The 20593-nt window shown below is 38.5% G+C and overlaps 1 pseudogene across 1 annotated transcript in view; it reads right to left on the bottom strand.

The window, feature by feature from the left end:
• Positions 1–15828, bottom strand: part of LOC309601526 (dymeclin-like) — a 233992-nt pseudogene extending 218164 nt beyond the window's left edge. Inside the window, exons 1-5 of the transcript in view lie at positions 15713–15828; positions 15313–15488; positions 4620–4672; positions 3854–3943; positions 2389–2522 (exon numbers count right to left, since the gene is read on the bottom strand). The product of the transcript in view is annotated as a dymeclin-like (transcript). The remainder of the gene's footprint in view (positions 1–2388; positions 2523–3853; positions 3944–4619; positions 4673–15312; positions 15489–15712) is intronic.
• Positions 15829–20593: the final 4765 nt, after the last annotated feature.

Here is a 20593-nt window from a genome sequence, read left to right as displayed (position 1 = left end):
TTTTCATCTTTTTCTGCTCACTTCAATAGGCCCCAACACAACAGCATTTTATTACACTCTGGTAATGATACTTAACTTTTCCTATAGCTAAGTATAAAAGCTATAGGAAGTCATTCACTTTATTACCATACTCTCTATATATTTAAAAATCCAATGTGAAGATTTGTTAGGAGCAAAAAAATGATGGCTATGTAAATACAACACGTTATGAACATCAACTCCTTGAAGGAGGTCACAAGGACCATCTCCAACTGGAAACCCAAGTCAAAAGCAGCAGTGTACTCGAGCCACAGCTGAGCAGGGAGAGCTGAAGAGGAGCTTGTTTCCTGCCTCCATCCCCTGCTCTCTCCAGCAGGCCACACATGATTACCTTCCTAATCAAGAACATCCAGCAAACAATCTGCTCAAAGATAATTGCTAAGTACATTTGCCATCAATACACACAAAATTATCGCTAAGAAATGTCACTGTGAATTACAGTCAAGTGCTACTAGACATGGTATAAACACAGGTCTACCCCAGTGACAAGAACCACTTTTCATACCGTGCTACAAGGAACTCCCAGTATAAGGAATAAAGAACCCAGGGGTTCAAGCTAAAAAAACGTCTCAGCTTTTCCATCCATTTTACTGTGCTACACTCTACCACTGAAGCAAGAAGTGGGCAATTTTTTTTAAAACCAAGTCTGCAGTCCATAGGCAGTCTGCAATGATAGCTTATAATAAGCAGGTGTTACTTTCTAATGCATCAGTAAGCTGACTTCATTCTTAGAGATTACTCACCACAGTTTAAATACATTAAACCATTTCAACATGTAGCACTTAATCTTTTGGCACCAGAAGTCTGATTTCCCCAGCACAATGGCAAGCACCAAGGAGTTAAACAGATTTTAATAAACAGTTTTCACTATTCAATGAGCAAGCAGCTATCAGGCATTCTCAACGCGTGTCCTTGCTGGACTGACTGTTGAGGGAAATATACATTCAGATACTTTTGGTTGTTCTTCCACAATCCACTCACACTGTATTAGCATCCTGATACCAGCCCTTTTTGCCAGACCATTTTTGGCTTTATGCAATAAACAACACGCAATTACAAACTCAACAGTATCTTTACAACAAAGCAAAGGAAATCAAGGTTCCTGTGCCAGCATTATCCATCATGTGTTCTGTAAGAGCATCTTGCATCTGCACAAAGATTTGTGGCAGACAGTGTTATGAATGACTTTTTGCTGTAATCAAACTGATTTTGAACACATTCACATTATTCACAATCAAAAAGAAGGATCAGATAGCAGAAAAAGAACAGCTAGATTATTTGAGCATCTTCCCTGCCATCCTTCATCTTGTGTAATACATGCTCCATTTCCTGGAGATGCACTTATTTTTGAACATTCTGCCCAAGTTCTTTGACTTTTCCTGTACTCTTGTATAAACTACTGGCCACTAATTAAATTTTAGCAGTTGCCTTTTTAATGGATCAGTTCTAGCCATAATACTGTTATCTTCCCTCACTAGATTCCTAAAAATTGTATTCATTCCACTCCCTAGCTGCTGCTGGTTTATGAAACATACGTGAAAAGAAACACTAAATTGCAACATCACCATTCCTACAGTAGTATGTGAAGTCAGCTTTACCCCAATTCTATTCTAGTCAGTAAACTAGTCAGTAAAGTCAGCTTTACCCCAATTCTATTCTGTTCTTCCGAAGAGAAGCATTACCACATTTCAAACTGTATGGAAATTACTAAAGCTAAGGTAGGTCTACAGCATCACTTCTGAACAACTGTTTAAAAAAATGCCAAATTAAGTTTGTAAATAAATGACCATGTTAAATTTAATACAAATATTTAAAGAAAAAATAAACCAAACAACTTAAACCCTGCTCTAGAAGAGGTCTATTTTGCTATAAGAACCTCTAACATGCCAACAGCTTGTTAACAAACGTTTAATTCTAGCAGATGATGACAGTCAATATGTAATGAAAAGCTCTCATCACATTTTGAAGGTCGTCTCTTTCACATGTATGATACAAAGGAAGATGGTTTACACCAAATTACTTTAGACCCCAAAGGAAGTAAGTCAGTTTTACTATTAACTACATGCTTTCAATCTCAGGTTGTCCCAAACAGTAAACATGTTGTATGTAACCTCATTGGTACTTCATTTCTAGTTTTAAAGCAAAGTTTGGGATTCTTAGTCTAAACAAAACATAGAATCATAGAATTATTTAGGTTGGAAAAGACCCTTAAGATCATCAAATCCAACTATTAACCTAACACTACCAAGTCCACCACTAAACTATGTCCCTAAGCACCACGTCTACAAACAACAGAACTTTTTAGTTTCTTGTGGGATATTTGTTTCACTAGCACTAGTGTATACCTACCATACGAGCCTGGTGCTTTCTCTTCGTAAGTAAAATGAAGTTGCAGCTCCTCTTCTGACATTTGACTGATGAATACTTTCAGCAAACAGCAAATAATAAACAGTGCATTGTGAGCCTGCCAAATAAAGAGGTGACTAGAAAAGAAGCAGAAACGAACAAGAATCAGTAATGCTTAACCTGAGAACACGCATCAAAACCCACAAGAAAATATATTCCAGGGTAGACAAAGGGGTTCCTACAGTTGAAGCAAGGAAAAGCCAAAGTGCTTAAACAGGGAGTCTTCAGTTGATGCTACAGCAAACAAACTGGCAATGTATTTAAAAGAAGTATTTTTTCTTCCCCCAAGAGAATACAATCTTATTCTTAACTAAGTTTGTATTGTTAAAAACACCACAGTTGCCAGAAGTGTGACTCTTCAAAGAGCTCACCAGATGGCTCAGCATACTTCTAAAGGTTTCTAGATACTATGGACTCAAGGCCCCCAGACATTTGAAGATTTCCAACAGTTTCAATATGAAAGCTAGTCCGACCTCCCTGAACCTTAGCACTTTTCCCAGTCGAATAGCCTTCAGGTGACCATTTATGGGCTTCAGGAGCACAACATAGCAAGATTTTTCTATGCAACACAGATATTTTCCAAGCTTTCTGAATGCAAAGAGGATATAGCTTCATTATGTTTTCTTGAGTCCCAATAAGCAACTGCTGGGGAGCCCATACAACAGCACATAGTCAAGCTCTTGCTTGAAGCTATATTTTCAAGGTATTTTTGGGTTAAATCAGCAGGAGCTATCCAGGCAGGAATAACTTCTTTCTCCAGATATAAGCAAAAAGGTTGAGGGCAGTCCTGGGAGCAAAGAGGCATTAAAAAGTCTTCCTTTTTGAAGCCCCAGATCTGATGAGAGTTGGACATTTGTCTATGGGTGTGGGGGAACAATTACAGAAAGCTTCCTGCAAAAACTATACAGTGCTGCACACATAACCTCTTGGAGTTCTTTCCTACTGCTGAAAGGGGCAAGCAAAACCAATGGCAGTTGCATGATATGATTTGAAAGCAATGTCTTTATATAGAAGTTTGTGTTCAAATCCAATCCAATTTAAAATATTTCCAAGATAAAATACTGGTTCATACATTAAGATTTAGCTAAAGAGATCAGGTGATTTTTTAAACAGCTCTAAACCAGTAGTAACCAGAAGTTACAGCATTTTTACACAAATGTGTTTATGTAACACACAGGATGAACACAAACATGTCTTTTTCCCCAGCAATCTATTTACCTACTACACTTAACCTTCTGTGTTTGGAAAAGTACTAGATACTTGTTCTGTTTCAAACAGCAATTTAAAAGAATTCTAAGTTTTGGTCTGCAATTATGTTAACTAGCAAAGTAAAAAAACTCAAGAGCTAGCAGCAAAAGGAACATTTAAAAAGTGAAATGGCACACATCGCTTTTTTCCAGGTACTTACTTCTGACATTCTGCTGAAATTTTTAACTCTTTGGTTCTAGAAAGACTTTAATCAACGACCCAAGGTTTCCTGTTCGAGGATTCTTCTCAACTAGATGAGGAAAAATGAGATATGATTATATAGCATGCATAAGTTGACACTATTTAGTTCATAGAATATATAGAATGAAACCAAATTTCAATGTCTTAAATGTTTCTACATAAAGCACAGTATGTCTGTTTTTCTGTACAGCTGCTGTTCTTCTTTTAAGATTCTCCAGTACATGCCTTACTACTCCATAATTGTTCTCTAAACATACTTTTCATCCTAAATTTAAAATATCCCAAGTGTGGAGCTCATACTGCTTCCTTTCCAAGGCTTGTCTACAGCACAATAGTCTCCTGTCAGAAAACTGGGCAGGTTTTCATAACTAGCTTTTACCTTCTTGAAACATCGTTGATCACATTTATATCATCCCTTCCTTTCGTCCTCTGATTAATTCTTTCCCCTTACTGATCAGCTTAGAGGGCAGAGGAAAAAAAGAGGTAGTAGGGATAGAGTTATTTGTTTTAAACCTTTTGCTCATTTCAAGTTCTACAAAACAGTTAAGATGGAAGTTTCTAAAAGTTTGAGATATATATAAACACACTCTTTACACTACTTTAATCTTACTAGTGGAACACATACAAGTAGAGTTAAGTATACTGAGGAATGTACACATGAATGCTGTTTCTTAATTTTTCTGATCAAGCACATGGAAAAAAGTTAAGACATCACAATTTCTCACCTAAAGACTTGCAGACTGAGATTGTGGCTTCTTCCAAGAGCTTTAAGTCAGCACTAGGAGAGGGGGAAAAGAAAATAAAAATGGTTACACAAGCAATCTGGTTCCTGTACTTGAAGTGAAAATTCATTACAAAACAGGAATAAAATATTTCTATGAAGCACTTTATTTTACCAATCCATTAGCTGGTTTACATAGATATCACAGAAGCACAGAATGGTTGAGGTGAGAAGGGACCTCTGGAGGTCATCTTGTCCAACCTCCCTGCTCAAGCAGGGCCACCTAGAGCCAGTTGCCCAGGACCACATCCAGATGGCTTTTGAGTATCTCCAAGGACAAAGACTCCACGACCTCTCTGGGCAACTCATTCCAGTGCTTGGTCATCCTAGTATCAGGCAAGACAACATGCATTTGAAGTACAGTGACTATAAAACAGGAAGCTAATATTCAAAAGTGAATTGTTTGTCAAAGTGAAATGATGTCACTACATCATTTGTGTTACTACTACTTTTGTGGCTTCAATGCTGCCATGCTTAGCTTGATGCCACTGAAAATACACATGGAACAGCAGCCTACAGAAAGAACTTGATTTTTTTTTTTACAGGAACTATCATATGAAATGACATCTTTTTAAAAAGCATAAATTAAAGAATCCTCAACCTAACATTTAACTTCAAGCTAAGCACCACCTTCCTTTAACTAATGTTATTATGCTAATGCAAAAATCACATCAGATACACCAAATTTTTCATAGCTTCATTAACTGCCTGTTGGTATGCCTCAATGAAAACCATCAGCTGAAAAAAACAATAAAGCACTAAAGCAGAACCTGCCAACAACCACTGAAAGTAAACATCAGTTGCGTCAAACACATAAAAAGACATTTATATACTCCTATCGCTACAAACCTACCAGTACAGAGTAACTGATCCTCGAAAACAAAACAAAATACATGGGAAGTATATTTTTCCTTAACAGATAGGAAAAAAAGACAAATAATAATCAGATATTGTGTCCAATGCCACATTAAGCAATATGAAGATGTCCCAATATTAACACCTAAAGGGTAACCTGTTCTAGTGTTTCACTACCTTCATAGTAAAAAATTTCTTGTCCTATCGCTACAGGCCCTACTGCTCAGGATATCAGAGAAGATGATTGTACAGCCTCTATACAGACTCAGTTAACATACAGTCTGACCTACAAGAATGGCAGTCCTTCCGAAGTTCCCCAAATTAAAAGTCAGTCAAAAAAAACCAACCACAAAACAAAACAAAAAAAAAAACCAAAAAAAACAAAAAACAACAAAAAAAACAGTTCAATGCTTGCAGACGTAACATAGTATGTAATATAGGCTGAACAATTTCAGAGCTCATGCAGTTACGTCCTTGCAATTAAAGGTATGAAAATCACCATCCTCATAATAAATAGGAAAGCAGCAATGTAATGAAATCTGCATAGTAACTAAGCCTATAAAAGCCAGTGGTATGGCCTCTGTTCGAGCACTCTTCTCATATAAAAATATTGCAAAACTTAACACTGCCATAATTAGATTGCCAAAGTTGCTGTTGCTTCCTAAGTTTTCTGATGAGTAACGTGATTTATATAAAAACATCAGAGACTAAAGACAAAAAGGGCATGGTACCGCATGTACTCTGTCCCACCTGCTCAACCCCATCTTGGCAACTACCTGCAGCTCTGCCAGTGAACTTCTAAAAGGCAGTGGTGGGGCAAACAGTCCCCCTTCTTTCTGTTTTTAAATTTAGATGGTAATCCAGTTTACAACATAGTCCTAAGAACTGTTGCATCAACCCGAGATTAACTGTGGTGCTGTGTGGGAAGCCCCTAAACCAGCTTCACTGCTGAAAACCCATGTGGAGCCATGCTCTTGGAAGCTGTTGAGTTTGAGCTGTGCCTGAACTCCTGAGGACTAGAAGAGGTAAGGATATCGGTAGAAACAGCAGCCAAAAGAATTATTTCAGAACTTATCAATAGGAAATGCTTCAAGATAGAGACATCAAAGAAATTAAGTTTTAAGATGCCTGCAAATTTTCCTATATATCAGACTAATTTACTGTGTAGTGAGCTGACAGCAGAGACAGCTCTTCACCTACAGCTGAATATCCTAAGACAACTTCATATTATACAGATTGGCTTTTTTTGATATCAAATATCAGCATTCTTTCCTCCCTTATAAATTGCTTTGCAACATAAGTTTCAGAAAGAACACACTTTCATATATACTTTAAAAACATTAGACTTATTATCAAAGGTGGTCTCTCATTTCAGTGCTAAAAACATGCAGAGTAATTAAAAACAAATGGTATAGAACTAGAACACCCTGCCAGCAACTACAGACAACACAGTTTTCTAGGCCTATGTGAAACAAGGATTTTTTGCACCTTTTTAAAAAAAAAAAAAAAAAAAAAAAAAACAAAAAAAAACAAAAAAAAACACACCAACAAACTTCTAAATTTGTCCAGCTGGCTGCTTGTTATCAGGATATATTCCTTCCTAAGAGCTGACAGGCAGGGTGAATATTATATTGGACACCAACTCAGTAGAGAGTTCTTAGATACTGAATAATTGTAATCCAACACAATGTGACCCACCTCACACTACCCAAAGATGCTGAGGACTTCTGTAATACAGACCAAGTGATTATTGTAATTGCTCCAGGATTTAAACCATAAATGTAGACATTCAGCTTTTAATTATGGTTCATTTTCCCCATAATTTCTAAGCAGTTAGGTTTTAACGTATAGCATTCTTACAGGTTTTTGCTTCCTCCCTTTGAGTTATTAAAAACCACACAAAGTCCTCAAATAAATTCCAGAGAGTTGCCTAATTTCTACAAGTTGCCAGGATGAAAAACCAGTGGCAAACCAAGCAAGACCTTCAGATCTTCAGCAAAGCTTTTAACACTTGAGCCATTCTTTTGCCTACCAAAATGAAGTTTAATGCTTAAAAATTAACTACAGGGCACTCCCCCTTATTCATACAAGAACACAGAATTGAATTTTGCCATCCTCAAGATTAGGCAACATCATCTGCAAAATTTCTGTTCACGCAACAGAAACACCTAGCAAGAAGGAACTACAACAGAGCACCGCCCCCCCCCCACACACACACACAGAGTGAAATGGTGCTCTTACACCCAACAGAAGTGCTACATCCCCAAGGATGGATTCATGGAGAGAGTATAGTGGGGGGGGTACAAAAAATAGCAGCCCATTTCCAGGTACCTGGGGCAAAGGTTAGCAGTGGCTTTCTTTCCTTAATTTGGGCAGGAAAGTGAGAGACATGGAAAAAGCTGTCTACATATTTTTTGTGCTGTGAAGACAGAAGATATATTATATTAACACTTAGGCAGAAAATGCCAGAGCCAAGATTGGTAAGGTGACACAGAAGAAATGCTACAACCAGCTATGGTACTGACTTTGCTCTACAATCCCTGTGGAGATGACATTTGGTTAATGAATGAATACAAGAATGGAAACCTAACACTAAAACATCCATCCTTTCATTAATCCACAGAGCAGCACTGGTAGTATTCAAACTATTTTTCAGCACTAACAGCAAGAGCAACCACTGATAGAGTAAAGCTCCTTCACTGCACTGATCACAAATAAAAGTTCCAATTCTCTCTGAAAACCCTCACCCAAGGAATACGGACTGCCTTGTTGCCAAATATATGTATATACAGATGCACATATATAGATATATATTTTAGGAGCTTGCTATCTGGGACAAAAAAAATACCCATAGGTAGGATCCAGGAAAAAACAACCTTTCAGAAAAGAAAAGGAAAGGAAAGGAAAAAATCCCACACATTTTCCACTCTGCAGTTTTATCTACCAAGAACTGGGAAAATAAAAATTACACTTTTTCAGAACTGAAAAGAAGCTTCTGAAAGACAATATTTTCTAGAACACATAAAAATAGAAGAGAGATTAATTAAGGATGGAGGAGTAAAATATCCCCTGGTCCATGAGAATTGTTAGTATATTCTCAACAAGAAAAAGATTATCAGTTTCTAGCAATAAACAAGCAGCAAGGTACGTAAACCCTTCCTGCTGCTTGATGGCACTGCTGAGCATCACTAGGAGAAACCCAGGCACCCCAATAACACCCAGTAAGCCCTGCCATGGAGGAGACACCACTTTGGAAGATGTTCACATGCACATGGCAACAAACACCAGCTTCAGGCCATGGATCTTTAATATAATGATCACAGTGACCTGGGTGTGTTTGTACATGTAATCATATATTTCAACTGGCACTACCTGAAATAAACCATTTGGTTTTGGGAAAGTAGTACATATCCCAATTGTATTTACCAGTTCTACAATCTTCTGAGTCATGAGCAAAAGGTGTGCACCTGGTGTGGGGATTCAAACAGGTTGTGAGCACTGGGGGAAACATTAAGGATTCAAAGAAAAGTACACTCAACCACACACAGACTTGACTGGCTCATTTAGATCCAAGCAAACATGTGAGGTGCAGGATTGCTTCCCACACACTTTAGGAAAAAATTCCAGGCTTCAAAGGAATTCCTGGCTCATCCTGTGATCTGGTGGCCAGTTTTTTTTCCAAAGTCCTTTATAAAAGCAAGAAATTATCTTATTTGCTTTTTTATGTAGAGAGTAGGCCCACAGACTTCATCAAAACTATAATTAATAATAGTGAAATTTGCTTCCTGACAGCACAGACTTCTTTAAAGAAAATGGTTTTATCTTGTTTTATTTTAAAGGCATCAAAACATGAGAGGTTTTACAGTGGCAGCAATTATTGTCTTGTAACATTTCAATGCAGCAAGATTATTTTGCATACAAATTGTCACTACAAACCCATCTATACACAGGAAGCATCTGTGTGACACCAGGTAGCACACATCAGCAATAGAAGTAAAAAGGAATCAAGGGTAATTCCCTTCTGTAGGAAAGAGGACAGCACAACCACTACACCTAGTCACGTAATAAGGACTACATACTAGGAAGGGGAGAGAAGAAATCAAAATTAAGTTCAAACTTGCAAGCTCAAATACTGCCCCTCTGATACTAGAGGTCACCTCTTTTTCCTGATACAAAAGTTCAATCCCTCAAACCTGTACTATCATAAAAATGCCATTTGGGAATTCAATGCACACCCACTCAAACATACAGGAATACTAACACAAGCCAAAATGGCCTCTTTATATTTCACAAGGAAGAGTGAAAATTATGAGTTATCATATATATAGGCAATGATTATTGACCAAGTAAAACATAATATTGAAACAGTATTTAGACAATACAAATTCTGTTTTGTCTTGCCGAAATTGCTAATCTATCATTTCATAATTGATCTTATGTCAAGTTTTTTTTATTTTGTTGGGATTTGATCACTTCGTATTTGTAGTTACTGATCATAGTACAAGGAGTTTCTTCATCAATGAGTTAGCTTTCTGTAAGAAAGCATCTTTTCAGTAGAGGTGGGGAAGAACAGTAAATTAAGCAGTCTATTGCTGAAAAAAAAAATTCATAGTTTTCATTGACTGCAGATTTTTATTTCTGGCTTCATACTACCAGAAAGCCGGATTCTGCAGTCAGCTATTCTGGCATATATTGTAAAAAACCATTACTTCCAAAAACAAGAGGGGGGAGAGGAAAAAAAAAAGAAGAAAAAAATTAGTGGAGTTATTTTAGAGTAGTTGAATTCAGTTGCCTTACTTTAAATTTACTAACAATCAATCCTGTAGACTTCAGCAAAACCATAATTAATAAAAGACAATGAAAGTTGCTTCCTGACAGCAGTCATCTTTGAAGAACATGGTTTTATCTGCTTTTATTTTAAAGGCATCACAATATAAGAGGTTTCAAAGTGGCAGTGACTACTGTTAAAATATCTCAACATGGCAAGAGAAAGTATTCTGCATACAAACTATAACTATAAACATACCCATACCATGACAGCTGCCCTTATTATAAGAATAAGACTCAAACCATAGCAGATGACTACCCCCTCTAAAAAGAGAAGAAAAAAAAAAAAAAAAAAAAGGGGGGGCAGCTTTCCTGACAGTTTTTTTCCTCTAAGCAAAGCTTTTTTCTTTGCCATTGAATACAAAACAGAAGAATCAGCCCATTCAGTAAATTCATACTGTGGGAATGCTGACTTTAATGGACTAGTTGGACGAAAGACGTCAAAGAATGAAAAGCTGCATATAATTTATTGTACCAATTTAAAAATGTACCATATTAAGGCAACATAAAAGTTGCTCATTTTTATGTTTTTCCATTAAAGGCTCATGCACGCTATTCTTGAACCAGCGACTCGTTAAAAACTCCAGGGAAGGAACAAAGCAGAACAATAAATATTAAGCACATGATTTTCAGCAAGTTCTGTGTTGGTTAACTCTGTTTTAAGTTTTCCATCAGGAAAGAATTGTAACTAATACCACCACTAAGGAGGAGGTTGCATTCTTGGTAGCAACTTGTAGGAGAGCCAGACAACACAAAGGTCTGCCTAAACCAAGAGCTAAGACTCCAAAGTAAACCTCATAGCTCTTGCTCATAACAATAACTAAAAAAGTAATCCAGTAAAGCTATATTTTATTTTTCCAATATCCAAACATTATTCAGATTGATAAGTCAGCCACTTGAAATGTAGGAAGTGGCAGATTTAAGAGGTTTTATATGATTTTAATTCAGCTCCTATGAGTCCATTCTGTGCAACAAATAAGGATCCATGAAGAAAAAAAATGAACACGTAGGAGTGTGAATTTAAACCACCAAGTACTTCCTAATGGCTGAAACCAGAAATTTCTCAGCCGATACTTCTGTAGCCCAAGGGGATTTTATCTGCTTAGCATCCATGACCTGCTTTACAGAAGAGACGATCACAATACACCTTTTACAGTGAAAAGCATGAGGCAAATTAAAACTAAATTGCTGATAGCTTTCTTCTTTTACTATCACTTATGCATATATCACTTATCTCCTACCACTCCTTTTTTAAGGCCCCAGTGGCTTTACCTGCCAAATACCGGAGACTGGCTCTGGCTGTTACTATCACTCATGCCAGGGGAGTCACAGGCAGTGAGCAGGGATTCACCATCAGCTCATTCCTGATTACTGATGGCTGATTCATAATCAGGGTTTGTGAATGCACAGACCAGAATTACTCCCACTCAATATTCTCCCTTAACACTTGCTTAACTATTAAGAAAAATCAACATTATGAGAGGAAGAACAAACAGCCCAGAAAAGCAGATTATTACACTCCCAGCAGCCAGCTCTGCATTGATCACATGCTTTCACATGCATTTTTGGATGGCACAGCAGGTTTAAGCAATCCCACCTTTTAGCCCAAATGTCTACTGTGCTCCAAAAAAATCAATTCTTCATTGTGCCAGAATTGTTTTGTGGTGCCATGCTATGAATCACTCTAGGGAATTAACTTGGCTGAAAAAATAAACACTTTTTTGCTGTGTTGTTTTTCAGACACATTAGTTCCTGATTAAACCCACAGCAGACCCGAATAAACACTGGAAGGGATAGTGAAAGGGCAAGAGTATCTTGCATCAGTAATTGCTGACAAAGACACAGCAACTTTGGAGTCAGTAGCATTGGTATTTGGCAAACTTTATTCCCCCCTGCAAACTACGTTATGCTCTTCACAGAAACAGATGAAAAAGTTAACTGAACTGAAAAAATAAACCCAGTAAAGACGACATGGCTGAGTAAATGAGCAATGCTAAAGAACTATACACAGAACCATACACAGAGATTAGCATATACAATTGGGTAGGGGTAGGGAAAGAAAGCAAAACAGAGAACCAGGAAAATGAGAAACAGATGAATAGAGGAAGAGATCAACCAAACTGAAAGGGAAACAGGAAAAAAGCAAAACAATGACAAAAACAGAAAAGAGCACAAAGTGCCGAGAAAAGCAAAGCATAAGAAAATGAAGACAGACAGTACCGTTAAAAGATCAGATAGGGTATCACACCTTTGCCTTTCTCAGAGTAGAAAGCCAGTAATTCACCAACTCTCAAGCCAAGGCCCTGGGCTTCTGATTTTGGGGATTAAAAGACTATTGTTCCTCAGAAGATCCAACTCAGTTTGGCAGCCTGAAAGATCTTCCTTCAGCAGCTGTGATCAGCAGTACCTGAACTAATTTGGAACAGCTTCTGTAGAGCAAAGCACTATTCACATATTCCTCACCAGATAGAAAGCATACATGGAAAAGCGTTAAAAACCCCACAAACTTTACTTATACACACAGATTCAAATTTCCCTTAAGTGTATCACAAGTACCCTTTGCCTTCCTTGCAGATACTGGTTCCTTCCCATGCGTAAGGTTTCATGACAAGGTGAATCTGTCAAGCATCTGTCGCTGAAAGGAGGCAATCTATCCCAGCCCCACCACCTCCCACATGTTGCTGGTTTTTGGTTGGGTTTTTTGTTGTTGTTTTCTACTACCATGCATTTTCCTACTACCTTCTCTCTTCATGTTTTTCTCCTTTCCCTATAGTACTGCCATACATAGAACAGAAGTATGTCCAAAGCAGCATCCAGAGAATAGGACCCTCTTCTCCCTGGGGATCATATCAGTCCCATCTTTGCAAAAATTTGAGGAAGTAGGATAGATCTTTTACTCTAGAGTTATCATCAATTACCTCCACGAAAACACCACACAGCATTTATATGGCTCCAAATAACAGTTGCAAACAATCACCTACTATAAACACACAATTGGAAAAAGGATAATTTGAGAAGAGAGAACTTTAAATTCTGTCCTGTTTGACAGGTGAAAACTGGCTCCTTTCCACAACAGTCAAAAACTAGCATCTTGCTCCTGTCAAAAGTATGACCTACACTCAAGCCTCATTAAAACAAGAGTTAACTTGATATTTCACAAGCTTTCAATCTCAGAAATTAACGTTGACCTCTATTGACTCCATGAAATAGGCACAAAAAAGCTGCAAAGCAAGCTATGAAAAACTCCTTTACTTTGGTGGGGGAGAGAGAAGCAGTAGAACAACTGAAAGAAATTGCTGGGGTTTCATAAACTATTTCCCCCTAAAAAAAAAAAAACCAACACAGTATCATATGACTACTTAGAATATTGTCCATCTTGTTAGTCATGGGTAGGCTGTAAACAATTCTTGCATCTTCAGGGATCTTAGAGGGGAAGAAAAAAAAAAAAAAAGACTGCTCCCTCACCCACTGCCAATTACGTACCACCCTTTACAAGCTTTACAATCCTTCACAACACTATCTTCTTGCTACCCTCTGGCTATTCTCTCCATGCAAAAGACAAAATCCTTCCTCCTCCTCACTCTTTACAAAAATAAGCCTAGTAAATGCCTCCCAGTTGTCTGAACTTTCACTTACTCACAGGCACTCTAGTATGAGACACAGATTATCTACCAGATCTGCTCCTAACTGTTATGAAAATAAACGTGTGTCTTTGCCTTTCAGAAGCTACTGTGCACAAGACTCAGCACAGAGGTAAGTCATGTAACATGTAAATTATCTCTCACTAGAAATTGTATTCCGTTCTTCATTCAATCGCTAATTTATATTCAAGGTTCAAGAGCTCAGGGTAGTCAAATCTGCACTAGTTTTTCACCTTCAAAAAAAAAAAAAAACAACAAACCTTTGACTACCATTCATTTTGACAGGAGCTCTGTTTTAACAAAAAAAAAAAAAATAATTGAAAGATAGCAATAAAATTGGCCAGAACACCTCTCAAACACATTTCCAATTTGTTAAAGATTAAAAGTGTTCCCAATTTTAGCAGTAACACATTGTGGCCTATTTAAACCTGTTACACAAGTGTTTAGAGGTAGTCTGTTATGACCCTTTATGAAAAAGCTAGGTCCTTTGCAAGGAAATACTGCTAATAAAGGGGGTAAATAAGACATTCACCTGACAGAAAAGTATCAGGTCACATTGTAAACTGTAAAAAACAGTTTAAGTAATACTTCAAGGTGTTAAGTAATACCAGATTGTTCTTGTAATACTGATAATCAATACACAGGCCAATGAACTTAGCAATGGACTCGGGTTAACAGAAGTCACAAGGACTTAATGTTCTGTATGTCTGGAGATGTGCTATGGATCCTCTCAAAAATATTAATTCTGTTAATATCTATACCACTTGCTAGTGTGAAAAGACATGCAAAACTTGAATTTTAGATATTTAGTAAATATTTTTATGGAGACAACATGCCAAGCTTCTTTTTAAAATGTAAAAGGGGGGGGGAAGACATACAGACTAAGAAACTCAATAGCTAACCTACAATTAAGTTATGGAAGAGGTACGATTCACTGTAAGTTGAGAGGATACATGCGTTGGAGTCTTCAGCAACTCCAGAAACACCAGAGGCTTTCTCAAAGAAAAAAAGGCACCCCAAAACAACAACAACAACAACAACAAAAAAAAAAAAAAAAAAAAAGAGAGAGCCCCCCCAACACTATAGACCCTACTTCTGATCTTTCCCAGATACCAGGAGAATGAATAGCAATTACAGCTATCATGCAGAAGAAAGGAACCCACAGGAATGGAAGAGGTGGTGGAAAGAGCTTCCAAAATTAGAAACAACAGTCCATTTTACATAGGCATTTATTCCTCTGCTACCTAAAACAGGAACTTGTCATTTCTATAAATATATCGTCAAGGTTTAGTTCTTCAACAAGCACCATCTTACCTGTTTGTTGGAGTGGTAAAGCTAAAAGACAGCAGCTGATTCCAGAATGGGTCATTCTCAGAGATGGGCTCTGCTCCTGATAATTTTTTTAAGTACTCATTTTCTGGAAGCTCACTAATGCTGCTGCTATTTACTCCCATCTTCTTTATTTGGTAAATCCCTTTAAATTTTCATTTCTTCAAAGGGGGGGGGGGGGGGGGGAAGGAGAGGAGAGAAACATTTAGTCTTTTGTACAATTAAGTAATACACAGACCCTAAATTAGCTATCAGTAAAGCTTTAGTTCACTACCTTGAACAATTACTGAAATGTAGAAAACAGGCACATAGGAAGGCATTAAAAAGATTTTCTTTCAACAAACTTAGGACAATAACATCTTCATCCAAGGAAGTTAAAAGTTACCATGCTATATACTGCAGCCATCGTCTTACTTGGATTTTCATAAGAGATGTTATAAATCACCTTTGTCTTTGCCAGTTCACCCTATGGTAATCCCACAGTTCGCTGATTTTTAATTAAGTGTTCTGAAAAGGAGGTGAAAGAAAAATTAAAACCTAAATTCTATAAATGAGACCGAGATGTACAGCTTATGTATTTTAGGTTCCTGAGATGGCACTGAGAAAATACATTTTCTTTTTTTATATAATGACATATAATCACTAACCAACAGGTTACTGTTGTGGTGATCAAATCTACTAATTTTGATCACTAAGGAGATGCCTGTTTACTAATCTCAAAATAGCTTATTTCAGATGAACTGAACTACTCATGACCTTCAGCAGTCACCTTCACAGCCTTGTCCTGAACTGGAACTACTGACTCATGGGGGGGGGGGGGGGGAGGAACACCCACAAAAACCCCCACCCTCGTTCAAACCGTCCTTCTCTAAAGTTATACAAGATCCAAAAAAAGCTTGACATAAAAACGCCATTCCTTCTTACTGCTCCAACCTTTTGCCTCAGAACAAAAACATCTGATACACAGTGCTCTAAAAAATATGAAAAAATGTTACATTATGGCAATAGACACCAATAAGCAAATACATACTTGTGGCAAATGATGATTTTGTTTTGAAGACCTAAAACCCAAAACTATCATATTTCCATCCACCATGCATCAGCTCTTACATTAGCACATACCCATTAAGTGGGGTAAGAAACCCATTAAGTGACACAACTAATTTATATTAAGCTTATTTGTCCTCTCTCTCCCCTCAGTCACAATGTTTTGTCAGAGGCAAAACAGCAGGTAGGTATTAAGCCTCCTGAAGGAGCTTTTGCTGACAGGATGTGAATCCCACAAACACTTTTCTGTTAAGAAGTTGATGTCACTTCAGAGAGCTTCCATTTAACTTTTACAGGTAAGTAAGCATTTAAACACTTCTTTGTCTAATTTACACACATGGAACAAAACATGTCTCTAGTTCATTAATATAGAATTCCACAAGATCTGTTAGGGACTCCTTAATTTTGTCCATTTTTAATGCTACTAGTTACACTCCCACACTAAAACACGATACTTGTATCCAAATCTCCCCACAGGTTCAGAAGCCTCTAAAGTTTGTCATGAATTAACAAAATCTAAAGCTACAAAAACTATAAATATCATTTTTCTGACCTCCTACATAATTCCAGTCATAACATTTTATTTAATAATTACTGCACCAAGCCTACCAATTTGAGGTTAGAATGACAGCATCAGTTTTAGAAATACATCCTGTCACAGAGGAAAGGAGAAGTGGTGTGAGGGCAATTAAAAAAAAAAAAAAAATTACCTCTATCCTTACTCTTACATTCCTACATTCCAAGTAAAAGTCATAACTCAAACATAGCGGGTGTTTTCTGGAATATATGTAGAAATAATTTCTTTAATCTGATTAGCAAAACACTATTAGAAGGGAGGAAGGCTGGGTCAAGCACACCTTCTATTTCTGTGTAAAAGGCTCAACTTTTCTCCATCTGTTAAATAACTACTACAGGTATATAACATATTTTTCAAAAGTTTCAAGAAGTGAAAATTCAAATACTAATTCTGCTCTTTGCATTGGGCAGATATTTCTTTAAAGGTTTTGTTTGTCCTCACCAGTGAGATTCCTGCTGCTTGCAGGACAGCTGTACTGGAACTATAAAATGAGAAGAACAAATTGAACTTAAAACAAGAATATCAATAGAATATGGAGCTTAAAAAAAAAAAAAAGACTAATCAAGAATATACACAACCCATACTGAGACCTGACTTTACAGCTTAAGAATGTACTGTGTATTAGTACCAATATTACTGGTTTGACCATATCTTCTTCCAGTGGCCAAAAAGAGACTTTTATTACCACAAATACAGCAATGGTTTTCAAAAGCACAATTTTACACAAACTACCTGATTAATCTATGATGGATTATAGTGTTGGAAATTTTGTTTGATATGAAAATGTTTTATGATTATTGATTAATTTGTCCCTCTATTTTTTTATATACTCAGTATACCTACCTAAAAATCAATTTATAGTAATTCATTCAGTTACTACCATAATTAAAATGGGCAGCTGAGTTGGATATGACACAAGTCATGCTAAACCTAGCACGATTTAGTAGTCTAAGTAGCTACTAGCTTGGTATAGTTATCTCTTTATGGAAGGGATGTTAAGATTACTGTTACACATATTTAAGATTTTCTCCATATTTCACTCTCAGACATAAATAAAACTTGTCTAATGGCCAAAGTGATGTTTCAAAAAGAAAAATTCAACTACTTTTTAAGCTTCAGAAAGATGCTTAGATGTTCATTAAAAGGTCTGCATTTTTTTAATATTGGTATATTTTGCTATATTTCAAAGGTTATACAGTTATTTTGGCATCTGTACTCTTCCCACAATTGGGCATTACGCATATTTTTACAACAGAGCTATTTGTCTCTGCTTTAAATGTTTCCCACAGCTAGAAATCTACCTACAGCATAAAAAAATGCACGTTGTACAGAAGGCCAAATCTGTTTTGTATGTACACCTAATTTTATATTACACTACACATCATGATTTAGATCACCTATCTCCAGGGTCTATTGTAAATGAAGTTATACTTGCCAAAGTGCGCAATTACTATAAGGTGCAATAGGCTTTCCACTCTAGAGAATATGCTTTGAGGAAATATCATTATCATCTTTAACTGTCCACTTTGACAACAGTTCATCAGCCACCAAACAGGATTTCTTACGTTTAGTATCTTCTGTCAGTCATCAGCATGTTAAAAACATTGTGGAATCTTCCTATTCATCTGATAAAATCACTGGAAGCACCAGAGCCATTTAAGCTCAGTATTAATTTGCTATAAATACTTTTTTACTGAATTTATCACAAAATACTAAGCAGTAGATGCTATGCTAGTAAAACATAAGCACAGGACTGGAAGAAAAGGAGCTGATGGTTGCTTCAGCCAGGTGAGAGTGCTGAGCAGGGTCCAACATCCCCAGGGCCGTCCACAGGCTTCTCCTGATGCAGCAGCAACATGAAAAGAGAAAACAGCCCAGAGAGAGAGCAGAATGAGGCCTTCCTGAGCTCCTGGCAATAAGTCACCCCAACTGGAGCAACTTCAACGGTTTTTACTTGGGACAACATTGACAAAATGGAGGATTACACAACCCAGCAGCCTGCATTAGGAAACTGGACCCAACCACCCAGGAGCTTCTTTCCACTCCCCTGCACTCAAAAAGTGCTCAATGCAGGAAATATTAACAATCATCTACTTACTTCTACAAATACCTCAAATGATAACTGCAGCCCAGCATGTTATCCCTCAGTACACACAGCGAAAGAAAACAGATTATGGCCTCATGAACTCACTACATTCAGCACAAAAGATTAAAAAAAAAAAAAAAAAAAAAAAAAAAAACAGTGCTTAGCATAAAAGCATACAAGACAAAACCTGATGTCAATTAAGGTAAGATACAAATTCTCTTTTAAAGTATTTCCCGCTCTTGTTCAATATTACCCTTCAGAAGTATAAAAACAAACTAGCAAGAGTGAGACTGAGACTAAGCAGACCCATTATATTACAAAAGCAATCACCGAGTACTATAAAAAGCATCTGGCTCACAAAAGCAGAAAGGAAAATATGTTATTTTATAGTCTTTTCACTAATAAGAAACGTCATTCAGAGTACAAAACAAGAAATACAGATATGAACCTCTCTCATTCTGGTTTTGACCACGTATAAAGGGACAGCGGGCACAACTCCGTGGTCCTGAGGGATCCCGGGAGCCCCTGACAAGTAGTACCTGAGGGGTATCGCAGGCCCCCGCGCTCCCCAGCCCGGGCGGTGACACATCGGGTGCCAGTGCCCCGGGAGCGCACACCCCGCAGAGGCCCCGGGAACTCTCCGCGACGACGGTACTTGAGTTACAGCACAAGCACAGCTCTCTGTCGCGATATAGGGCCAAGCAACGCTGGGCGTCGGGATAAAGGGACAACCGGGACGCTTAGGGGCGTGCAGCAGCTCCCCGCGCTCCCTCCCCTTTCAGAGCCAGCATTGAAGGGGGACGGGGAAGAGCCGCTGGGGTCCACCCGCCACCGGCCGCGCCCCTCGGCCGCCCTCACCAACCCCCCTGCGACGGGGCGGGCCCGGAGGTACCGCCGAGTCCCCGCTTACCCCGTCAGCGACACAGCAACGCTGTGCAGCAGGCGACCAGTACTGCGGATCCGGCCCACCGCCAAGACGGCCCCCGCCACAGGGCCACCCAGCCCGACCCGCTCCCCTCAAGAGCCGCTGCCCGCCCACCTCCTGCCTTCCACGTCGCCAACGTGCCCCCGCCGCGCATGCGCACAGGCCGACGGGGGGGGTGAAGGGGGCGCCGCTGCGGGGCACGCCGGGAAGTGTAGTCCGGCGCGGGGAGACCTAGCTGCCGCCGTTCCGCGCCTCTACGTGCTTCCACGGGCTGGTCGTCATCCTCCGGGTGAGCCCTTCCTACAGCAAGAGGCTTCTCTCGATCAACCCGCGGGGTGGTCGGGGGCATAGGCTGACTGCCTCGGTCTCCTCTCATCTGCGGGCTGTGTGGGACAAGAAGTAACTCGAGCAAGTGGGACCAAGAGCCAGAGGGAGGGAGGATTTACCAGGCACGGTCCTGCCCTCACGCTGCTTTAATTCATTATTTCTCCATCAGGTAACCTCCCGTTTCCATATCTGAGGTGTTTTTTGTGCCGTCGGTAGCTGTTTCTATAAGTAACCAATGGTTCCTTCAAAAGGGAAACCCTTCCCAATATAATTAATCCTGAGTATAATCTCATTACCACAGTGT

The sequence above is a fragment of the Platalea leucorodia genome (assembly GCF_965183815.1).
Source record: "Platalea leucorodia genome assembly, chromosome: W".
NCBI lineage: Eukaryota > Metazoa > Chordata > Aves > Pelecaniformes > Threskiornithidae > Platalea > Platalea leucorodia.
Note: the sequence above shows the minus strand (reverse complement) of the source record. Positions and strands in the feature narration are given on the sequence as shown.